The following is a 19,530-nucleotide window of genomic DNA, read 5'->3' on the forward strand; positions in this document are numbered from 1 at the left end:
ATATGGAAGACACAGCAGAGTTGTCCTATATGAGAGTTGAGAAGGCTGGATGCTTATATACAAACTTCCAATTATCTCTGTCTTTGCTTGAGAGCTGCTGGAGAGGGGAGTGGAATTTAACCCCCTCCTGCATCCAGCCTGCCTGGTAGAGAGTAGCAACAGTTACAGAGGGACACCTTCAAAACGGTGAGGGCAGAGAGGGTCTGTCCAGGTGCTGCCTCTGCTAGTCTCCATTACCTGGGAACTCTTTCCTTAATAAGAGCCTGCAAAGATGGTGCTGGTGGGTATCTGCCCACTGGTGCCCTCTTCCTATGAGCATAGATGATCAATCATTCCTTGAGACTCAGTGCAAGCTTGCCATGTCTATAATTAGTGCTCCAGTCCTGCTGGCTCTTTATTTTTATGCAGATTGTTGTCAGAGTCTATTACTGAATGTGCTGCTTGGTGGTTTCAGCTCCTGCTTTGCATTGAGGAGCTACTTCGACTGAGAGATCAATTAACAGTTTGTGGAAGGATACAAGTTTACTGACAAAAAGACAAATTTAAACTGAATATGAATAAATAGTTTTACATGGATCCATAAGAGTAAACAGATCTCTGCAGATACTCACTAGGGCTTCCATGGGGACCTGCACCTTGGCCTGTCCTTCTAAGGGGACTCCCATTTCCATGGCTCCCTAATGGCCTCTTGAAGATGGTCCATATTTTTTTTTTTGCCTGATTTTCAAAGTCCTCACAGTCAAGCCCATTTTTTTTTCCCTTATGCATTCCTCCCTTACACAAAGAAGGTTCCTATTCTTGCTCATAAATTTCCTCTGGAATGTTATGTTTCTACTCGCCTCTTTGTCCCTCAACACCCAGCTTTCGCTTCATCACAGTGCAGGCTGGAGGTGTCAGGAGGAGGGAAAAGGGAGAGAGAGGATAAAGGGGGAGGGGGAGGGGAAAGAATGATTGGAGGACAGAGGGGGGGAGGAGAGGCAGGAAAGCGGGGAAGAGGGAGGGAAGATAATGCGTTTTTATGTTGGGGTCCACAAACTATCTTTGGCCTGTTGGCCTGTTATTGTAAATAAAATTTCATCGGAACACAGCTGTCCCCATTTGTTTACTTATAGTTTCTTACTACAAAGGTAGAAGCGAGTAGTTGTGACAGTATTACCTGCAAAGACTAAAATGTTTACTACCTAGTTCTCCATAAAGTTGCCCATCCTTGGTTTATATGTTTCTTGACTTGTTCTGGAAAACAAAACAAAACAAACAAACGAACAAAAACAAACAAAAAAAAAAGCTAGTGAACTATAAAATGTGGCTATTTAATTGTGCCCCTCCACACCTCCTTCCACCCTTACCCATTCTGTTTGGGCCCCCCTGGGAGGCTGATCTGTGGCAGGGCTTCCTAGATTCAGTTGATTTTGACCAATGAGAGGGGAAAAGAGATCAGAAGGAGAGAAGGGAGCCAGGTCACTCCTTCAGGGTTCTTGGGCTGGCTGCCCCTCGTGGCTGAAAGCCAAGGTTCCTAACAAAGTCCTCTTCTTGCTACTCCCTCAAATGCTCTCAGTTTTCTTTCAATAGTGTAATTAGTCTTGGGGCACTGCTCTAACGTCTGTGTTTTACTGTGCCCTGCATACACCTTCATTGAGCTTTCCTCAAATTGCCCAGTTTGAGTGGACCATCTGTTCCCTGAAGGGACTTGATTAATACAATTACAATTAAAGGCAGAAAGGAACCAAAAGAAGAGTAGAGCCTTGCATACTTTCTAAAGTAACAAATGTGTTCCTTCTACATGGCACCAGCTCAAGGTACTTACAGCTTGCTGCTCACTGTGATCCATGGATCGGCAGCAAGGGCATCACCTGGGGCTCATTGCAAATGCAGACACACAGACCCCACCCTAGACTACCTTAATAGAATCTACATTTTAACCAGAGCCCTAGGTAAGTCCTTAGGCACAAATTTTTTCCCTTTCTTCCCCCAACCAGATGTGGGAGCGCTCTTTACCTCTTGCCAGATGTCCTTCAATCTTAAAGTTGTCTTGAGGATGTGGACAGGAACTCTGGATAAATTTCCTCATAACATAGCTGGATGGGGGAGACATCCTAGGGGTAGGTGTGGTAAAGTGCAGACTCAGGCCAAGGACTCCTTCTCACATAATCCTCTTATCCCCAGACTCCTTTCTTGTCCAACTTCCACTTTTTTCCACTCTGTATCAAGCCAGGCCTGCTCAGGAAGCGCCTCCACAGCCTGGAATTTAAACTATAGAAAACCTGGTTCCCTTCTTTAGTGGCTAGGAAGACAAACAAACAGATGCATACCAGTAGTGCTGTTTTCTGCTTCTTGGGGATGAAGGGAGATATTTGTAGTCTCCTCAGGGGAAATATCTTTGCCCTGATGGTCTGCCTTCTAAGGCTAGATGGCAAAGGAAGACCAGAACAGTGGTTTTCCCACCAGAGCAGGTTGCATGCTATGTCCTAGAGATCCCTCTCCAATCTTCTTCACCTCCACTATTAACTAGTGGATTGCCTGGTATTACTTTCTCCCCTAAGGAAATCTTTCTGATTTCTCTTGGTCAACCATGACCTCACGCTACTGCTTCTTTTTAAAAGCTTTTGCTGAGCATCTGCTATGAACTGGATCTCCTGAGAGATAGAACAGAGAGACAGACACGTAAAAGGCAGTTCCTGACCCTGAGGATATGTGGAAGCTAATGGGAGTGACAGCCACTGCATAGCTGAAGCAGGCACGCTGCAGGACTCAAAGGGTTCGCACCTACAGCAGATGCTGTAGATGTCCTGCCCATATCCTATTGGTACTTTCTGTTCTGGTGTATGACCCCTGTGTCCTTCCACAAGCACCTGTCATTCTCCAAGGACTAGAGACTTTCTCCTGGCTCACAAGAAGGGTGAGTTGGGAGTTTAAGTCATTGACACCCCAGAGCACCTTCAGCAATAATGAATAGGAGTTTGTGAATAAACATCCCAGATGGGACAGTTTGGAACTTTTTTTTTTTTTTTTTTGTATTATTTCCCAAAGGTCCTGGGGGAACCAAATCCCAACTCTCTGTAGCAGCACCTGCTCATGAATGCATCTTGCATTGACTGCCTTACCTTCCTGCCCCACTTTCCCACTCATCTGTGAATGCTTCCTGGGATGGTCTTTCACTTTCACTCAGGTGCTTATTTTAGGGTCTGTTTCTGAGGGAAATCTAGACAAAGGCAATATAGAAACAATGATGTGTGTATGAGTAGGGGAACAGAAGTCTAGCTAACTGGAGTGTAAAAGATAGGTAAAGATAGGGAGAATATTCTCCCAAAATGACATTATTTCAACAATTTTTAAGGATCCATGCTGAAAGTCATTGTTAGGAACACAACAAAAGAGTGTTTAAGGATTTGGCATGAAAGTAAAATGCTGAGATACAGAAGAAAAATAGCAAAAGGTAGTACCTTTCTTGTGTCCCCACCCCTGAATCCACCCATATATGAGCATTTATTCCTTTGCCCCAAGGGATCCTTCTCTTAGATTTTCCTGGTGAGGAGTCCTTAAGAGTCTGTCTCAACAATGTGATAGACTGTTAAAAAGTCTTGCTTAGGGAAGAACTTCCATGTGAGGAGGAAATGTGGAAAGAACTGCTTTTTATTTGATCTAGTAAGACAACATCAGGGTACATATGATGTCAGTTTGTATCAGGGTTAAGGAGAAAACTCAGCCCTAAGAATCTTGCCTTAGAAACTCTAGGCATCATTTTCTAAAACAAATCATAGAATCTTTAAATGAAGAAGCTTGGCTCACTTCATGTATTATTTTGGTTCTAAGGATTACCAGCCAGGTCTGGGGAAGACATGCAGCTATTGACCAATGATAGAGACCAACAGATTTTGTTCTTGTAACCATTTCACAAATGCAATCAAGATACCCCTGTGGTATACAGCTTTAGTAATCCAGTCCGTCTTTCAGAGAAGGACAGTGTATACAATAGGGTGGCTGTGCTCCCACTGGCAGTTCCATGATTTTGGTGGTTATGGGGAGAGCTGTTCCATTTGATCACCTGTATTTCCCACTAAATACAGCTGCCAGTTCCCCCACAGATAGGCTGAAGGAAGCTGTGTGAGGGATCTGAGAGAGCCCAGAGAGACTTATTGAAAACAATTGAGACCCAGATTTGTTATAGCTATTGTCATCTGAGAAAAGATCCTTATGGCTTTAGTTGGAGAAAATGTATTTTCCAGTTTGATTTGGCTCAATCTTCCAAGATTGTAGCCACCAATTCTGTTTCAATTCATCATGTTATTGCCTCACACCCAGAGATGAATGGACAAGCCCAGATGAAATAGTTTTTGTTTTTTTACTGGTCTTACAACTTCACTAGAAAGTAGTGGGCAGCCCCAGTGGTCCAGGGTTTGGCACTGCCTTCAGCCCAGGGCGTGATCCTAGAGACCTGGGATCGAGTCCCACGTCGGGCTCCCTGCATGGAGCCTGCTTCTCCCTCTGCCTGTATCTCTGCCTCTCTCTCTCTGTATCTCTTATGAATAAATAAATAAAATCTTAAAAAAAAAAAAAAAAAAAGAAAGTAGTAATGCTGAGGTCACCTAGGGAGTAGTACTGTGACTGAGTCTTTACTGTGCCTGGCCTGGGGCTACTCCATTCTCAAAGCACATCTACTGGGTTTGTGGATGGAACGCTGACAGCTAGTGTGAAACGGTACATTTGTCCCCAAATGTTGTGAAAAGTGTGTGTGTGCGTTGGGAGTTGAAGGGAGATGATACTAGCAAACCCTGAGATCTTGTGATTTTTAAGATAATGAAATAATTTCACTGAGAATGGAGGCTTGATTCAGCTACTTTCATTTCCCTGAACTGGGTCCATCCTGTACCCAGGCTGGGAAATCTACCTGAACTTCCCTAGGCACGCACTGCAGGCCATGCTCTGGGAGCTCCGTCAGCCCCCTCCCTCTTAGAGCTGTGGCTTGCGATTCCACATGGGTTCAGATTCGCCCTGAGCTGACAACCTCCAGTTTCAAGCTCCCACTGTGTCCATCTCCATTTCTGACCCAGGATGTCTTAGATGCTGTAGCCCAGAAGTGGAGGTTGGGGAATTATTGCCCTGAGGACTATCCTTTAACAATGAAGGTTGGAAACCAGAAGAGAAATACCTCCATCACCTGTTTTGAGGGTATAATTTGGGGACGGGGTGGGGCTTCTATATGCTCCTCAGGAGGTGCCTGCAGAATGGTCTCTTTTGTTCGCATTTGTGTCCTCAGTAATGCAATCTTATATCAGTTTGACCTCTTTCCACCCTCATTCTTGCTGCTCCCTCACTTCTGCTTCTTTCTGACATCACCTCTCAAATAAACTACCCCCTCCCAAGTTCTTGTCCTAAACTTTGCTTTGGGCAAAGCTGATCATGGCTAAGTACTTAATTCTAAACACCTCTTGGCATCAAAGCTTTCTCAGAGTCAAGGGAGTCAGCTGTCCCATTTGCTGTTCGGAGATGGCTACATCCCCCAATGTATTTTTATAATTCCAGAAGAGGTTTGTTTTCTTACAGGGACATGGGTACCAAAACATTCTCATCATGCAATCAACTGGCATTCGTTCAGTCTCTAGTATATGATAGATTTCCATAAGTAGTTTGGGGAATGCAAAGAAGTTTATATGTAATTTGAGAATGTATAAAAAGTAAATATAATACAAATATAAATCATTACATTTTTATAAAAGGAGCAAAAAGAACAAATATAAATGGTTTGAGGAGAGAAGCTGTGTTTTTTGCATTTATTCCCTTTTTACTAATAATAGGCCTTCAGTTTTTCTTTCCAGAACCTGTCCTTGGTCCACACTTTGTTCTATGGTTTAGATTGACTGATCCCACCCATGATTCTTGGTATTAAGGGCATGATCTAGGGCTGACCAATTAGTCCATTTTATTCCCCTGGTCACAGTGGTCATTGCTTCAGGAATGTTCATGTGATTCAGATTCATCCAATTATATTCAGTTCTAGGATGTTTGTGAAACTTTTGTTAGTACAATTCTTTTTCAGTTGGAGTTGGTGAGCTGATTGAAATTTAAGATTGAAGCTGCAAGTGACGTTTTGCCACCATAATGTGAGTTTGCTAAATGTGAAAGCAGCTTGAGGTGAACCGAGGCTGGAAGACAGAGGCCAAATCAGATGGTATCATCAGAGTGCCATGATCAGTTTCATGAGCTGATAACTTCCCTTTGCTGCCAAGGTTAAGTTGGATTTCTAGTATTTGCAACTGAAATAATCTAGGCTAAAAGATTATTTCAATTATAGAGCAATGAATCCAAACTCTAGCTGAATCCAAACTTGGATTCAAACCTTCATCGTTTCTATGAAATTTAGGGTTTGGTGACCTCATCTCTTCCCCAAGCACCAATTTTCTTGAGCTGACAGACGTGAAGGGAAAAGGAAACAAGAAGCAGGTTCTGGTCTATTCTTCAGTGTTCAGAATTGTCTACTCTGTGTTCATTTATGATGGAAACAATTTGACATGTGATCTCTTTCCCAAGCAATACTGAAGTGAGGACACAGTTGGGGGCTTTGCAAGATCTAAGCCATGGGCTATATGGCTCACATTCTGATGACAGGGTCTACACGGATGAAGAGATGGCTGTTTTCCATGTTTCCCTGCAATGAAACATGACTTTGTTCCAGGAGGAGTAGAAGGAGTCCAAGAATTATTCTGGAACATTGGGAAGCAGTCCCCTGGGCAAGGAAACATATTCTCCTGAAGGCTGTGATGAGCTCTTCAGGTAACTTTTGAGAGTCTCAGATGAGAGACTGAAGGTAGAACATGAAGCATCTCAAATCCTTCCATATATGAGGGGGATTTGAAGCAGGGACAGTCAGAGGGGAGGTAATGAAGATACAGATACACCCCCACCTTATGCAAGCGAGTGTTAAGGGCTTGCGAGAGGGGTAGTTATTTATAGCTCTTTACAGGTTGCAAAAAGAAAAAAAAAAGATGTATTCATAGGAATGGGAACTCAAGATATCACCTGTACTGTTGGTGAAGTTGGATTAGGGTACATGTTTGGACTTGAGTTCAGTATTTACTGCCTGTATACAATTAGAGCAGCTGGACAGTGGCAAATCTTATCTTCTCACGTGCAAGTGACTTCAGGGCAGGCTAGATTAAAAAAAAAAACAAAAAAACAAAAAAACTCCCAAGATGATTTGAGCTATGATGTGCAGAAATTAATCAGAGGGTGGAGAGTAAGTAATCCAGAAAAAAGTTTGAAAACTTTTGAGAAGCTGAAAGTTCCTATTTCATGACTAGCAGGGCTATGGGCAGAAGAAGGGAGTACCTCTCTTGGCAGTGTGTGCTAAGAGTTAGCAAAATTGGGCATTCCTGTTAATTTGGCCTCATTTGGATGCTATGCTGGTTATTGAGCTATTGTCTCCCAGCTGTAAGCCACTCTTTCATACTCTGCTTTGTGATGCTGATGCCAGGAAGCTGCAAACTTAACTCTTCCTTTGCTGCCATTGTCCCCCAGTAGTTCTGCTGACATACGGTGCTGCAGGGGGATGGAGCAATGGAGCGATGTACGTAGGAAAGGTCTTGCTTCCTTTTGAATCACCCTTAATGCTTCTCCATCCAGTTCACAGTTGGTTACCGTAGCAGTTGGTCTGTAGTCCCGGAACGAGCCACGTCATGTGCCTTCAGAGATGCCAGCAGTGGCCTGTAACACCTCCTCCTCAGAAGGTTGGTTCCCTCCTCCAAGCTGCAGACTCCAGTCACGCAGGCTCCTCTCTCCATGCACAGCCTGGGAGGTGGTAGCTGCTTCTACAGTTATCTCTGTGTGACCTTGGTGTTCTGAAGTCCTCTTATGCCCTTTTCGCCAATTCCCTATGTTAGATTCTTTCTGTTTAAGTGGCTGGTATGCAAAGAAATACAAATGATTTCAAGAACATGTGCTGAGCGACCCTATGCCAACAAATTAGGCAATCTGAACAAAAAGGATGCATTCCCTGGAAACTTATAAACTACTAAAACTGAAACAGGAAGAAATAGAAAATCTGAACAGACCAATAACTAGCAAGGAAGTTGAAGCAGTCATCAAAAGCCTCCCAACAAACAAAAGTCCTGGGTCAGATGGCTTCCCAGCGGAATTCTACCAAACATTTATTTTTTTTATTTTTTTTAAAGATTTTATATATTTATTCATGAGAGACAGAGAGAGAGAGGGAGAGAGGCAGAGGGAGAAGCAGGCTCCATGCAGGGAGCCCAACATGGGACTCGATTCCAGGACCCTGGGGTCACAACATGGGCTAAAGGCAGCACTAAACTTCTGAGCCACCCAGGCTGCCCTCTACCAAACATTTAAAGAAGAAGTAATACCAATTCCACTAAAGTTGTTTCAAAAAATAGAAATGGAAGGAAAACTTCCAAACTCATTCTATGAGGACAGCATGACCTTGATCGCAAAACCAGACAAATATCCCATCAAAAAGAAGAATTATAGACCAATATCCCTGACCCTGGATGTCAAAATACTCACCAAGATACTAGCCAATAAGAACCAACAGTACATTAAGAGGATTATTTACTACAACCAAGTGGGATTTATCCCTGAGCTGCAAGAATGATTCAACATTCACAAATCAATCAATGTGATACATCACATTAATAAAAGATATGAACCATATGATCCTCTCAATTGATGCAGAGAAAGCATTTGACAAAATACAGTATAGTTTCTTGACTGAAACTCTCCACAGTGTAGGGATAGAGGGAATTTATCTCGATAGCATAAAAGCCATCTACAAAAAACCCACAGCGAATATCATTCTCAATGGGGAAAAAATTAAGAGCTTTTCCCCTAAGGTCAGGGACACAACAAGGATGTCCATTCTCACCACTGTTGTTCAACATAGTACTAGAAGTCCTAGCTTCAGCAATCAGACAACAAAAAGAAATAACAAAGATTCAAATTAGCAAAGGAGAAGTCAAACTCTTCCGTTTTTTTTTTTTTTAAAGATGTTATTTGTTTATCCATGAGACACACACAGAGAGAGGCAGAGACACAGGCAGAGGGAGATGCAGGCTCTACGTGGGGAGCCTGTTGTGAGGCTCGATCCTGGGACCCTAGGATCATGCCCTGAGCTGAAGGCAGACACTCAACCACTGAGCCACCCACTCATAACAGTATTGAGAATAGAAAGTGATAAGGCACCATTTTCTTCGACGTGGATGGAACTGGAGGGTATGATGCTGAGTGAAATAAGTCAATCGGAGAAGGACAAACATTGTATGGGCTCATTCATTTGGGGAATATAAAAAATAGTGAAAGGGAATAAAGGGGAAAAGAGAGAAAATGAGTGGGAAATATCAGGGAGGGAGACAGAACATGAGAGACTCCTAACTGGGAAACCAACAAGGGGTAATGGAAGAGGAGGTGGGCGGGGGTGTGGGGGTGACTGGGTGGTGGGCACTGAGGTGGGCACCTGACGGGATGACCACTGGGTGTTATACTGTATGTTGGCAAATCGAACTCCAATAAAAAAAAAAAAAGTGATGAGGTGCTATTCAGATAATATAAGCAGGGAAATCCTCTCTCATAAAGTGACATTTAAACAAACACCTGAACAAAGTTAGGGAGCGAGCCATGGGACTCTCTGAAGAAAGATGGCTCCAAGCAGAGGAAGAAAGTAGCAAGTACAAAGGCCCTGCTGCAAGAACACACCTGGAGTGTGGGGAGAACTACACAAAGCCAGGGGGCTGGTTCCAGGATGTGAGGCAAGAGATGTAACTCAGAAGTTTGAAATCGGGGGTGATCATGTAGGCCCTTGTGGGCATTTAGAAGGATTTGCTCTATGCCAAATCTCACCACTATTAGAGTGCTTTTAGTAAAATCCTTTTACCTCCTTAGCTACATGTTTTCTTTTTTGTTGTTGTTGTTCAGTGAGAATAGTCATCTTGACCGGTCTTCCCTAGGAAGTGCCTGGGCGGCCTTAGTCTACACACGGGTATTTGATCCAGCCTATCCTGTTTATTCTCTCCCACTGGATGTTCTCTGGTCAATTCTTTCTCTTCTCTCCCAGAAGATGCATGGCCTTCTGGCCCCGGGGCTTCCCTGGATGCAGGCCTATCCTGAGAAACATTGACACCTCCATCTCTACTTCTTTCTTCCAAGGACTTTTACTTATTTTTTATCACCCTCTCCTGCCCCTCCCCCCCAAAAAAACCACAGTTTGATAATTTGGGATAAGGAATTTATTTGCATAAGCATTTTACAGGTGAGAACATGTAAGGTCCAGGTGTGCCAAATTCCAGTCCCCGTTAGGATCTTCTCCTTCATCAGAGGACAGGCCTTTGACTCTCAGATCTGCTATTTCTTCTTAATTGTTTTTAAAAAGATTCTATTTGTAAATAATCTCTACACACAACATGGGGCTCAAACTCAAGAGATCAAGAGCCACTTGCTTCACCAAACTGAGCCAGCCAGGTGCCTCTCAGATCTGCTCTTTTAACCCCACCCCACCCCCAAAAGGAAGGAAAGCTATACAGGCCTCCTGAGGGACCTTCATATACCGCTACTGTTCCTTCACCTCTACTTTGTTATATGGCCTCATGGGCTATTTTCTGTGTGGCTGCTCCCACATTCACCTGGTAGGCACCTGCCCTTTTTCTGATTCTGAATATTTTCTGGGCACAACTCTAATAAAGAACCACTTATGAGTGTTTATACCCACAGGCACTGTGGAAACTTCTTTGAGTGCACTACTTTATTTAATTCCAACAAAAACAGCCAGTCAAGTAGGAGTTATAGTTATTCTGATTCTATAAGATAAAGGTATGGAGTCTCAGAGAAGTTAAAAAAAATTCACTTCCAATTGCAGTGATAGTAGACTGCAGAGTTAGGAGCAGACCCTGGGCTCTACTCCAGATTCACTGCACATCCTCACCTTCTAAATTGCCTCTTACTGGTGTCTCCCTACGCTTCGGGTCCTCCACTGCAGTTTGAGGACAGGATTGTGCATGTCAGTGAACTTATTATTATTACCACCCCTGCAATACCGTGGTCAAGATCAAAGCTAGAGAAGGTTGAATTCAAGGGAGTGCAGGTCTGTAATGTATCCATAAACTTGAGTGTGAATAAACTGGATTTATGCTTAACTTGTGTTTAGCTTATCGTCTACTATGAAGCTTGTGGGTTTTTTTTTTTAGATCATTATACATTATTCCATAGCATGGTATAAAAATGCCACCAAGTACATTTTCAGTATGGTAATACTTTTATGAATGATAGAATTTTGATGGTGTAATTGAGGCTGAACTAAAATAATACGGTTGAAGGGGGAACTTTGGGGAAGAATATTTAAAAAGAAAGTTCTGTGCAGCTGAGCAGTGATTGTTTTAATATTCAACAAGTTAAATATAAGCTTTTCCAACTGCACTTGGCAATGCCTCTAAAATGCCAACAAGATCTGTGTGCTTCTGGATCCTTTCTTACATGGCTAATTGGCCATTTGCTCATTCTGACCTTGGAGATCATTTGTGAAAATGCAATAGAAAAAGTAAATTTAAATACAACTCTGGGAAGCTTTTCATAATGGCCATTAAGGAAATCAAAGTGATTTTATTAATTCTCAGTTACACACACCCAGTCAGATGGAGGACACCCAGTCACACTCAGTCAAATTCAGAAATAGCCTGTGCCAAGCTTGTAGGAGAAAGCAAAGCTTGTTCTTTACAGCACCACACTCTTTCTTATTCCCTACTTTTGTCCTGGAGTGTCCCTCAGGCAGTTCTCTGATTGTCTTCCTCTTTATCCCTTTCAAAAATTGCTTTCCCTATTCCACACCCCTGGCAGGGTCAGTTCTAGGTAATGTTCCTTAGATTATAGCAGTTACTAGCTTTCTTTACACATAGGATATAGATGCTTTAATTACTGAATTGGGCTGCTGTGCCTTTGTGTAGGGTTGAGTATAACAAAGTGAAATGCAATCATAACATTCCAGATTGAAAGGGACTATAAAAGTCATTCAGACAAGACTCTATTTAGTACTCAAATCTTTTTGGCCTAGGCCAGATTCTCCCCTATGCAGATCTCTAAGAATTGAGTTCAAGTGGTCTATGTGGGACGTGATTGATCTCAAGGAGCATCAGTAAAGTTTTGAAGACAGGGAAAGGAAAGAAGCCAATATCAGTTACATTAATGAGCTTGCTACTGCTGTAGGCAGTTGAGGCTCAATCCTGCTGGAGACCTCTGAGAAACATGGAATGTGCCCTGCCCCGTGTTAATCTCACTAAGGGGTGAGGAAGTTGGGGTATTTATCCTCTAGCTCTCATTCATCACTGACTGAGGGTGCTGCTAGGAATACTAACACACTGGACCTTCCAGTCTGTACTGCTGAAGACCTGGGTGCTTGCGGTAGGACGCCATTCACATGTGAGTGCTGAACTTCTATTTCCAGGACAGAGATCCTGTCTGCTACACCTGATTATGAAAGCATCTCATTGAAATTACCTAGGTCATAGAGTTCCAATAATGAGAAACTCAGCGCCTCTTAAAGAGCAATTCTCATTTCCTGAAAGTTTTTTCATGTTCCCATTGGTTCTAGTTGTTTTACTCTTAAGACTACAAAGAACATGTTCTTCATATTTCACAGATCCCCTTCTTGACCCCATCTTCCCACTCAAGTCTTCACTATCAACCTAACATTTCTAGTTTTTCTACATGTTCCCAGTGGAAGGATACCTCCAGTCTTGTCACCTTATCTCCTCTGGACATGTTCTTTGCTGAGTCCCTCTTATTTGTCATGTGTTTTAAAAGAGAGTGCTGAAATATTATGCTGCAGCTTAAAAAAGTGCTCTCTGAGGCCAGACAGACTAGGCTTTGTCACCTTAGGTACTTACTTGGCCTTTCTATGCCTTAGTTTCTCATCTCAAACATGATAGTACTACTTCCCATTCCATAGAGTTGGATATAGGACAGTATCTATGATAGAGTGAATAACTACTTATTATTATAGTTTTTGTTGTTACTATTGTTGTTGTTGCTGTTAGTACTAGTAATGGTAATAACAGTAGTAGTAGTATGTTCTTCATTTGGTCTGGGCTTCATAGTATTCCAATTGTAGTTTGATGGGTATAGGTAGAAACATCTGGAATGACTGGATAGAGAAAAGATGAGACAAAAGAATGGTAGCCAGTTGACTATGGAGAAAAGCAAATTACCAAAATTTTGGACAGCTAGAGTCATGTGGTATAGTCCTATTCTGATGTGAGGGATAAGTTTCCCCTTAAGGAAAGTAAGTATTTTGCTGCTGCTCATCCAGGCAAGAGATGCTTCATCCAGAGGTGCTAGGAGCAATTGGGCCTGGATGCTGAGGCATGGAGAGATTAGAACTGGTTGTGGTGGTGGGTGTGAGCTGCCTCTGGCTATGTGGATGGAACAAGCTACAACATTAACCTCTCATTTTTACTCCTGATGGTAGTGACATGGCCAGCATGCAGAGATGCTGGCATTTAGAGCATGAACAAAAAAATCCTGAGGTGTGTCTGTGTTCTGCTTCTGCGTCCCATAGACAACCTAAGCAGATAAAATTAACTTTGAGACCCTGAGATATTCTGTGGTCTAAATGTGTGGGCTGTCCCAGTAGAAGCTTTCTTTCACCGGGGCCTAGGTAATAGGGGTAATGAGTGGGGGCAAATTGCGAATGAAGATCCAATAAGCCTTAGGGGTCTGTTCTGGAGAATATGGAAAGGAGAGAAGGATAAATTATCAGGAAGAGTTGGGATGAAGATGCAAGATATGGAAATGGAGTAATGATCTTCAGTACAATGGGGAAGGGGCTCATGTAGTCTACTGACTGCTGAGTTGGTGCCATCTAATTTTGTAGTTCTAGGCAGGGGCGGCCTATCAATTCCAAGAACAGTGAGTACAGTATGCTTTCCCTTCTGCGTTTCTATTCTTATTCCTGCCCTCTACACAATCTGTACTTTGACCTCCCAGGGTGGGGCTTATAAATATCTGTGCTGGAATTGGCATTGGAACTTAAAACCAACAATGACAGAAGTCACATTCCCATCCTCTCTAGAGGTGGACCTGAGAGGTAAAGATAAAACTCAGTGGCCATAGCTGAAGGCCTGAGGTGGGGAGAGGGATGGGGTGAGACACTGATGCTGAGTGTAATTCCCCTAAACACTGACATTTATAAAGCCTGGCACATCAGAGGCTCAGCTGGGTTTCAAATACAACCCCTGGTATCAAGAATGAACTATGTATTGAAATAAACTGCAGTATGAGTTATCAGCATCCGCATTGGATACATATTGTTAGAACTTCCTATTCCTTCACAATGCCTGAAGCTCTTGGCTAAAGTCTTCAGGAATCTATGCTGCAATTTGTTACTAATTACTGCATTTCAAGGGTTAAAAGGTACAGGTGGGATGATCTTAGATGCTGATGGGCTGTCCCAGGGTATTCACAGGGGCACCATGTCTGGAATTACAGGACCCTCCGTCCATCTCCCAGTGACTAGGATGGGACCTCTATGGCTTCCAAAGTTGTGCATGTTACCACAAAAACCCATATCTACAGAGGCTGCACCATTTGCTTACAGAACAGAAACAGGTTTCAGAGCTGAGATAGAAGGCAAGTACCTAGTTAAACTTGTTGCTAGAACATGCTCTGTGCAACAGAGTGATGTGTTGGGCTTGCTGGATTACTGGGTCATAGGGGATTAGTACAGAGATGCCAGTAGCTGATCTTGGTGGAACCTCACCTGGTTGGTGGAAAGAAGGAGGCTACCTCTCCCACAGCTGGGTAAAGAGATGGACACTGTCAATTATAGCATTTGTACCATGGGGAGGGAGGGCAGAAATGGAGGGTTTGACTCAGAGCAGAAGAGATATTTCCAACTCATTTACTGGAAAGCGTGGGGTTTTTTTTTTAAGATTTTGTTTATTCATGAGACGCACAGAGACAGAGAGACAGAGACAGAGAGACAGAGGAAGAGACACAGGCAAAGGGTGGAGCAGGCTCCATGCAGGGAACCTGACGTGGAACTCGATCCCGGGGCCTCCAGGATCAGGCCCTGGGCTGAAGGTGGTGCTAAACCACTGAGCCACCCAGGCTGCCCTAGATAACTGTTTTGACATTTGCTTTAGCTTATTCCACTGACTTGTAGGACCTGTGTGACTGAAACCAAAACATCATAGACTCTTAGAGTTGAAAAGAACTGGTAAAGTCCATCTCCAGTCCTCCATCTACTATTTCCTTTAGAGTACCCCCTTTCCATAGCAGCATTCTTTGAGTATTTCCTGTAGAACACCTCCTTTCTCTAGCAGCACTCCTTGAGAATTTCCCAGAAGTTTTATTTCTTTGTGAGACAGCCCCCATTGGGAATCTGTGCTTGTTAGAAAACACTTCCTATGCTGAACTGAAATGGACTTCGGGAGTCAGCTTTGCTACCTTTCTTTAGAATGGTGTATTGTTTTTTTCAGCGAAAGGTTCATTCCGAGAGCTATGATGCATGAGACTTTGAATAGGCCAGAAAGGAAGGAGGTCACTCTTTCCCTTGTTTTCAGTTTTCCGATTTAATCCATAAACTCACCCCCTGAAACTCGTTTGTGTTCTGGTTTAATGGCAATGGGTTGCCCAGATGAAGAATGGGTCCTAAACACTTGGCTTTTCTCTAATGACACATCAGGGATTTGTTCTTCATGGATTTCTTGTGTGTTCAATATATTTAGTAACCATTTGCTTGCAAAAACTGGGTACAATAAACCACATTCATGTGACTTAGAGTTGCTGCAATCAAATTTTGCAGAAAGGATAGTGTTAGTGCTGGACTTCCAGGGACTTGAACACAGTGTGCTCCCTTGTCTCTTCTTCTCTCTTCCCTTGACTTTATTTTCTTAAACCAGCCGTCTTTGTTCTCATGGGGGAAAATGCTGCTGACCTCACATTTTTAGGCTTTGTTACCTAGGGGGTTGCATCTCTTTCCACAGTTTCATTTCTAAAAGTCCTGGGAGAAGACTTTGTGTGGCTTATATGTTCATCCCCAAACCCACCATCTGCAACCACACAGTTTGATTTCTGGCCCTGACTAGAATCTCCTAATTACAATCAAGGGGGACGTTCTCCAGGAAGTGGAGGCATTACACTCTCGACAGAACAAATAATTGTTCCCTGCACAACCTACCTCCACCCAGGTATAATCATTGGGAGACTTGCATTTTAGCATTTACCTATGTCTTAAAATTCCTCCAAGTTCTTATATCCCAGTTGTCTACAAAAGTGTGTGCATGTGTGTGTGTGTGTGTGTGTGTGTGTGTAAGACAGTCTCAAAGTCTGTGGATATCCTAATAGTTTCAAATTATTGAAAGGAGGGATACAAGTCCCATTTTACATACCAGTCACTCCTTATTAGTCCAGAAATAACATGCCTATGAAGACTAAGATCAATAAATCACATCAAAGAATCAGAAAAGAAGCCTAGTAAGATAGACATCATGAAGTCTTTGAACAACTTTATAATTGTCCTTAATGCTTATTTTATATGCTCTTTAATAAGCTAGCTAATTCTTCAGCTCACAGGAGGGTTCTGGGCCCTATGCTAGGCACTAAGTGCAAAAAATAAATAAAACAGATCTTGTAACTTGAGTGGAAGAGAAAGGATAGAAAAGCACCAATAAGGACAGAGCGTCACAAGTGCTATGAGACTCTGGGGAGCTAGAAGTGTTATCTGGTCCCTGAGCATATAGAAATGGAGAGAGGGAACACTGAAGGATTAGGAAATGGGAGTTAGTAATATGGGAGGAGACATAAAAACTATGTAAACAAACATGAGAACTAACAACAAAACACACAGTTGAGGCCATATGGTGTTGGAGCGGAGTTCAAGGAATTTCCAAAAATCCTGGAGATGTAACCATCACCGTCTGGATGTAGGTTTCACCAGGGCTGACTGAGATATTAATCATAGATCTATCACTGGAAACCATAGTCCCCTCACCTCCATGGGCCTCTGTTTAGCCATCTAGAAATGTAACGTCTAAGGGATTCAGATTCTTTGATTTTGCCTGTACTCATAATGATGACCTTGTGTTTAGGTTAAACTGCTTACTCCAAGAGGGGAAATGTATAATCAATTTGAGAAATGCTCCTATTCAAAATGAATTGATCATACATTTTCTAACCTACTAATGTGTAATATAACAACATAAATTCATAAATTCAACAAATACTGGGTGCTGGGTACTGCATGGGATACGGAGTTTGCAGTCTAGGGGTGGGGTCAGACAGGCAGGAAGGTAGTTATGACCCAGGGTAGTGTTTTAGTGGAAGTAGACTAGGAACACATAAGATGGGTATTGGCCCATGCAATCAGGGTGGATGGGAGCATCAAGGAAGTTTCTAGAGGAGGTGGCATTTATCTGAGACCTAGAAGGTGAGCTGAATTTATCCAGAAAAAGGATGAATGAATAGTTTGGACAAGACAATTATTTTTTTCAGATAAAAACATATTTACTTGAGAAAGAGAGAGAGCATAAGCTGGGGGGAGGAGCAGAGGGAGAGGGAGAAGCAGACACCCTGCTGAGCAGGGAGCCCAACACAGGGCTGGATCCCAAGACCCCGGGATCATGACCTAGACTGAAGGCAGATACTTAACCGACTAAGCCATCTAGGTGCCCCAATAAGATAATATTTTAAATTCCTGTTAGATGCTTACATTTTTTTAGCTTTTTAAAAGATATATTCTATCTTGTTTATGCTAAGCCTCCAACAATAATGCTATTCTCTCTTAGATAAAACTTTAGTTTCCAAAGTCTAGTTCAAATCTTGCCACCTTTAATCCTTTAATCAATAAGAGTATATTGGTGCCCATTCTAGGCCAGAGGCCAGCAGTTGGGGTTGGGGAACATGAAACAATTATTTAAGTAGGATTCCTGTCTTCAGGGGTGCTCCCACCCTCAAATGATCAGTACTTCCTTCATATTGATTACCTGTGACTGACACTCCTACTTTCTGTGCCATGTTTATTTGTGCTTAATCACATATACTCTTTGTTTTATAACCACTTTATGTGAACCCTGTCTCTTCCTGTAAACTATAAGGTCAGCAGAGACTTTTGCCTAATCCTTTTTTTTTTTTTTTTTGCCTAATCTTTTTAAAACTTTCCCCCAGATCTTACCATCTGTGGAATAGTGATGCAATGGATACTAGACATCGAGTTACTCAGTCAGAGCCATCTGACACTCTGATCTTGCCTACTTGACAGTGGAGCCCCTGAATGTGGGGAGCCCTGACAAAACAAAATGCCAGTTTTACCTCTGAATAGGTCTGCACTTTTTTGAAATTCCCTCCTTGTTCTAGGTGAAGCCACTTCTGGATTCTTCCCGGTGAGCTCCAGGGGATCCTCAACGGTCAATGCGTTGGCTGGCCATGTGAACCAAGCAGTTAACTTTTCCTGACCAGTCTTTTCTTCATCTCAACTTTGTAACTGATGCCCAAGTTCATCAGGGCTCTTACTGCCTCAGAACTCTGAAGACCTTTTATCTACACCTGAGTTACCCCATTTACCCCTTTGAAGTTGTCAGAAAAGTTTAAAAAGCGAAAACTCTACTTAGTTATTGCTTTGAAAGGCATACCGCTGCTTTTCCCAATCTTCTTCTAGGACCAGCAGCCACTTGGGGATGCTGCTTTTGTCTACAGCTTTGAACTTTCTTTGAATTAGAAACAGAACAAAGGCAACAGTGTGAAGACTGCAGTTTGTCTGTTGAGGGCATTGTTGGACTTCATTCCTTTCCACAGGGAGGGAGAAGAACCAACAACAGCTCTGCGAGTCCTGGTGTTGATTTATGTTCTGGCAGATAAGACATGCTTTATAAGATTTAGCTAACAGACCTGCTATGGTGAGTGAGATATCCCTGCTTTCTGATTTAAATGCAACTTGGCACTGCACAGCCTGGGTTACAATCACAGTATCCACCAAAAGGTGCAAAACACTGCAGTACATATGTGCAGGTGGAGAAAGCTAATGGAGCTGGACTCACCGGGTACTAACCATAAATTCAGCTAGGGTGTAGCCTTTGCTGAGATTCCAAAGGTGAACTTGTTTCTGGGATCCCTAGAGTTGGGGAAACAGTTCCAGCCTTCACTGAACAGGGCAATGGAAACACATCTATTACCCCTTATGGGGCATGTGACACATAGTCTATAACAACTTTGCAAAGAAACATGCCTTAAGTCCAAATAATTCATCTCATTGTGTAACAAAATGGTTTCGTGTGTCACATCTTTCAAAGATTATTCAGTCTGCTGAAATGAGGCGGGTGCATATATCTACTAGAGAAAAATTCCTTTACAAAATATTCTGTCTAGGGGCACCTGGGTGGCTCAGTGGTTGAGTGCCTTTGGCTCAGGCCATGACCCCAGGGTCCCGGGATCGAGTCCTGCATGGGGGTCCCCACATGGAGCCTGCTTCTCCCTCTGCCTATGTCTCTGCTTCTCTGTGTCTCTCATGAATAAATAAAATCTTTAAAAAAAAAATTCTGTCCT

General features: G+C 42.8%; 1 long non-coding RNA gene across 22 annotated transcripts in view; it reads left to right on the top strand.

The window, feature by feature from the left end:
* LOC144288996 (uncharacterized) overlaps window positions 1–19,530 on the top strand; it is a 54,474-nt gene that overhangs the window by 17,527 nt on the left and 17,417 nt on the right. For 9 of the 22 annotated variants that reach the window (XR_013357099.1, XR_013357053.1, XR_013357076.1 and 6 more), the window contains one exon: window positions 18,346–18,884. The exons of the other annotated variants lie outside the window; for them this stretch is intronic. This is a non-coding gene — a long non-coding RNA (uncharacterized LOC144288996). The remainder of the gene's footprint in view (window positions 1–18,345; window positions 18,885–19,530) is intronic. 22 annotated transcript variants of the gene reach the window in all.

This window comes from Canis aureus, chromosome 1 (genome assembly GCF_053574225.1).
Source record: "Canis aureus isolate CA01 chromosome 1, VMU_Caureus_v.1.0, whole genome shotgun sequence".
Lineage (NCBI taxonomy): Eukaryota > Metazoa > Chordata > Mammalia > Carnivora > Canidae > Canis > Canis aureus.